This window comes from Rhinoderma darwinii, chromosome 13, assembly GCF_050947455.1.
Source record: "Rhinoderma darwinii isolate aRhiDar2 chromosome 13, aRhiDar2.hap1, whole genome shotgun sequence".
Lineage (NCBI taxonomy): Eukaryota > Metazoa > Chordata > Amphibia > Anura > Rhinodermatidae > Rhinoderma > Rhinoderma darwinii.
In genome coordinates, this window is record NC_134699.1 from 50,389,295 (window position 1) to 50,394,836 (window position 5,542).

Below are 5,542 nucleotides of genomic sequence, written 5' to 3' on the forward strand. Positions count from 1 at the left end.
GGTCGTGTGAACCCAGCCTTATAGGGCATTTTTTCTTTATTATTAGGCTTCGTTCACATCTGCGTCAGGACTCCGTTCATGGGTTCCTTCGGACCTTTAAGTCAGGGGAACCCACAAACAGAATCCAAAGGTTTCCGTTTGCATGACCATTGATTTCAATGGTGATGGAACCGTGCAAATGATTTCCGTTTATTACCGTTGTGTAAGGGTTCCGTTGTTTTGATGGAATCCATAGCACAGTAGACTACGGTATTGATTCCATCAAAATGACAGAACCTTTACACAACGGTGACAAACAGAAATCATTTGCACCGGATCCGTCACCATTGAAATCAATGGTGATGCAAACGGAAACCTATGGTTTCCGTTTGGATTCCGTTCATGGGTTCTCCTGACCGAAAGCTCAGACGGAACCCATGAACGGAGCCCCGACGCAGATGGAAGCCTTAGTTTGTTATTCTTGATCACAAAAATTAAAAAGATAATTCAGATTTCAGTCTCCCAACTCCTCTCCTCTGATGTTCACCGTACCTCATAGTAGATGCATCTGATGGTCCTTCTCTATATACTGTAATTCACCATGAAAGGAAGGCTGCACAGTCCAAAGGTCAGGGATGCACAAAACAGCAGTAAAGCTAGGGTGGGTCCGGGGTAGTGCCACTGTGCCAGCAGAGCGTACTTCGTCACTATAGTTTATTTTATGTGTCATTAGCTGCTTTATTGTCATTGTTTCCCTTCTTAAAGCATGATGTATTCAGATTAGAAAGTCACTTTTGTTCTCCTTGTTTGTTTTAAAATAGAGACCAGCATTTAATATGTTAATATTTTTGTATGTCATCAGAGCTAAAAAGAAGAAGAGCAAAGGCCAAACAATAAACTGGAGCCAAAAAGAATGTTAAAGTTGCACTCATAAAAGGAGGTCCAAATGACGCCGCTGAAGGGGCTTAGGTTCCATTCGTGAATATCAAGTCTAAAAATGTGTTCTGACCCAACTGTGTGAAAAGACAAATAGACTTAATGAGCCCTTCACCTGTGTGAGCAGCACATTATCAAGACAGGTCTCCAGCCTTCGTAAAGAATTCCCTAAATTCAGGCAGATATCTTGAAAACTGTTATTTGGAAAACGTTTAAACGGAAAAAGTTTAAAATATTTTCATTTTTACAATGAAAAAGCTTTATTTACATAAAACAGATAACCCCTCTAAGGCTTTGTCCACACGGAGTTTTTTGCAGGCGGAACTTCCGCCTCAAAATTCCGTTTGGAAGTTTGAGGCAGATTTTCGTGGCGTTTTTCGCCCGCGGCCATTGAGAGACGCGGGCATAAAACGCCGCAAAATACGCTTTCTCTGCCTCCCATTGAGTCAATTGGAGGCCAGAGGCGGAAACGGCCGAAGATAGGGCATGTCGCTTCTTTCCGCCACGGGGAAGTTTTACCGCTCGCAGGAGAAAACCGCCCCCGCCTCCCATTGAAATCAACAGGAGGCATTTTCAGGCCATTTTTGATGAGTTTTTTGGTGCGGTTTCCGCTTCAAAAAACTCTGTGCAAACATAGCCAAGGGGGATTTCACAAACGGCCGAAAATGGCTCCCATTGCTTTCAATGGGAGGCGGAGGCGTTTTTTTCCCGCGAGCGGAAAAACCGGCGAGCGGGAGAAAGAAGTGACATGGCCTATCATCAGGCGTTTACGCCTCTGAACTCCCATTGAAATCAATGGGAGGCAGAGAACGCGTATTTCGCGGCGTTTTATGCTCAATGGCCGTGGGTGAAAAACACCACGAATATCGGCGTGCAGGCAGAGGAAAAACTGAATTTTGAGGCAGATTTTCCGCCTGCAAAAAACTCTGTGTGAACCCGGCCTAAGGCCAAATTCAGACGACCTTAGTATGCGTCTGTGACGGTCATTAAGACAACATCCGTCACAGGGACGCACGTATTTCAAGCGGCCGTTGTTTCAAACGACAGAATGAAGGGTCCGTTGAAAAATAGACTATGAGGGATACGTAAAAACAAGTTCCGCATGGGTGCAACTCGAACGTTTTTCACGTCCAAGTTTGCACTCGTTCGTGTGAATCTGGCCTTAGGCCCAGTACACACAGAGTTTTTTGGCACGGATTTTGGTGCAGAAACCGCATCGATATCAGCACCAAAAAACTTTCAAAATCGCCCCGCATTAATTTCAATGGGAGGCAGAGGCATTTCTTTCCCCGGGCGGCTTTCAGTCACTTGCGGGAGAGAATAGCAGCACGTCCTTATGTCCTTTCTTTCCATTGAAATCAATGGGAGGCAGAAAAATAAACACTGACACAAAACGAAAACATTTTTGATTTTCTTTGTAAAAGTATTAAAACATAATAAAAACAGGAGGAGTTGGAGGCTGACTTTACCTCATCGGAGGTCCTTGCTGTTATAAAGGACCTCCCAGGGGGAAAGAGTCCCGGGCCAGATGGATATACTGCCAAATTTTATAAATCATTGACTGACGGTTTAGCACCACTTCTGCTCCGGGCCTTTTTAATTCGATCTCACCTGACGTCTTGTTCCCCCCTGGCTCCACCTTGGCCCACGTAACGGTTATCCCTAAACCGGGTAAAGATCCCCAGCTCTGCCCCAGTTATCGCCCCATCTCCTTGCTCAACGTCGACCTAAAAATTTATGCTAAGTTGTTAGCTAACAGGCTGAATAAACATCTCTCGGAATTAGTCCACCCGGATCAGGTGGGGTTTGTGCCGGGTCGGGAGGCGCGAGATAATACTCTTAAAACCTTTGATATTGTCCACCATGCCCAGACTCGCCACATCCCCCTCATGATCCTGTCCCTAGATGCCGAAAAGGAGTTTGACAGGATATCCTGGCCTGCCCTTCACCATATAGGACTGGGACCTTCCCTTATGAGTAAAATAATAGCCCTCTATCATTCTCCATCCGCCCAACTAAAAGTAAACGGCTCCCTTTCTGCTCCATTTGCTATTCATAATGGTACCAGACAGGGTTGCCCTCTATTCCCATTGTTGTATGTCCTCGTTATGGAACATCTTATGGCCTCCATTCGGAACAGCTTGGATATTAAGGGCGTTGTCATAGGTGGGACTGAATAGAAGTGTTCTAACTTTGCTGATGACCTATTGGTTTATCTCACGGACCCGCATCTATCGCTTCCCTCGTTGATGTCCGAGCTGTCCCGCTTTGGAGTATGGTCAAATTTTAAGATTAATTTCTCCAAGTCTGAGGCGCTGAATGTATCCCTTCCATCCTCGACACTATCGCTCCTCAAAAATAATTTCCCCTTCTCCTGGCCTGCTAGGGGTATAACATATTTGGGTACACGTATAAGCTCTGATCTCTCCCAACTGTTCCCCAATAACTTTTGAATTGAATTTTGAATATTCCATTGCTCATTACAAAAAATTGCTGAACAATGTACCATACGGTCAGTACAAAAGGAGAAGTAAAAAAAAAAATGCAGCAAAACCTCTACCATCAAGTACCAATCAAAGATTTTACAAAACAGTTTCAAAGAAAAAGGATACCCAGAACAGATCTTGAAAGATGCCTATAAAAGAAGCCTAGCACAATCGCAAGAGGCATGTCTGGAAATCAAACCCAAAAGAAAATCCACCAATCATTTAAAAAAACGTCAAATATTAATTTTATAAACCACCTTGACCAATAATAAGTGCCCCTGTGGTCTCCATAATGTGGCCTGCACATCTCAACAGGTACACAAAAAAAATTTACACCCACCGATCCAAAATAAATAGCAGCCATCCACCGCACTCCCGTCACTATTCAATATACTACAAGTCGGACCCTAGTAACGTGAAACGGACATTAATCGAAAAAACATCAGACGAGTTATCAGACAAAACAAAAATATTGAAACTCCGGGAAAACTATTGGATCTTTCAAATTGAAAAGCCTATTGCCAAGTGGACTTAAATGAATCTATTGAACACACTCTATAAATTGAACACAGGTTTGGTAACGTGGAAGACACTGCGCACGCTAGTGCAGATATCAGCCAAACAGGTTAATACCTTCCAGGCGCGAGCAAAAGGAAGCAGAAAACCTAAATAGCTGGAATATTGTCCGTATACTAGGCCTACTAGGAAAAGCTGAGGAGCAAATCCAGAGTTCTTTGCAAAACCAAATGATAAGGAACACTTTCTCCTATTAATTTGGCACAGGGCTTCATCATGGAATGGGCTCATAGAATACCTACCTGCCCAGAATCCCCTGGGACACCACCATGGCCTTATATTATGATGGTGAATTACAGAGACCGTGACTCCATTCTGTCAGCTCATTGCAAGAAGGGAGAAGTCTCCTTCAACCCAGATTACACCACATATGTACAAGAAAAAAAAGGGAGACAATTTGCCCAAATGTGATATGAGAGACCAGGGCCTAAAATACGCAATGCTATACCCAACAAGGCATGGCGTTTGAGATGGTGAGACGACTGGCTTCTTCACTGCCCCAGTGGAGGCATCTGGGTGGTTGAACCTTTCCACCTAACAGACCGACCGATCAGGACTTTACACTGGTGTAGTTTGTGTGATCTAAAGGCTAAATTGCCTGTGAAGTTGGGGTTGTTTGGGCATTGTGGGTGTGGGATAGGGTTTTGTGTTTCTTTGTACGAATGAGAGTATGTGATGACACCATTCAACAGAAATCCCGAATCTCCACCTGTGCTATGGCTACGTGCAAAGAAACATAGTGGAATGTATGTGGTCTTAATTATTTAAAAAAAAAGATATATTTTTTTTTAACTTACCTTATATAATCCAGCGATCACTGCACTAGAGAAAACAGAGTATACAGTGTGATATGTGTGTCCTATTCAAACTATGCAAGGGAAGTTTCCATTCTTGTGGGCAAATCTCTTCCTTTCAGCCACATACAATCCAGTTAGACCAGTCGGGAAGATATGTGATCCTACAGGCTGCCTTTAGAGGATTAGAATACGTAATTGTGGCTATCAACATCACCCCACCACCATATTGGAGGGAATTCTTAGATGAGGCAATGCCAAGATGGCTCTGTCTCCAACCACCCACTTTATATTACTAGACGTAGTGGCTAGGGTGACCTGTGTGACCGCCACCCCGGTAGCCATGCTTATGCTCAGCTCTCATTCATTCCCATTGGAACTACAGAACCAGCCCAGCAAGTGGGCTACAAATCATAATATAGCGCTACTACACTAGGCCTAATCACATGCATTCAGGCTGGCACCATCTCTAGGCCTAAGTGAAGTTAAGAAATTCTCCTGTGACTTCCCTCAGCTACGTTCACACGAGCGTGACAGATCGCTGGTGGAGATTACTCCCAGAGTAACTTTACCGGAGTGTCGGAAGAATGAAAAGACATGGGTAGGAGATAGGGCACTTATAAACTGGTGACAGAGCCTCTTTAAGTATTGGTATTGTAGATTTTCTTTTTTTTTAAAAAATAAACTCAAGAAGGAATTTTTTTTCTCAAAACATATATATTAAAGAAAAACAGCAATTAAAAAAGGAGCAAATTCTTCTCTATACATGGA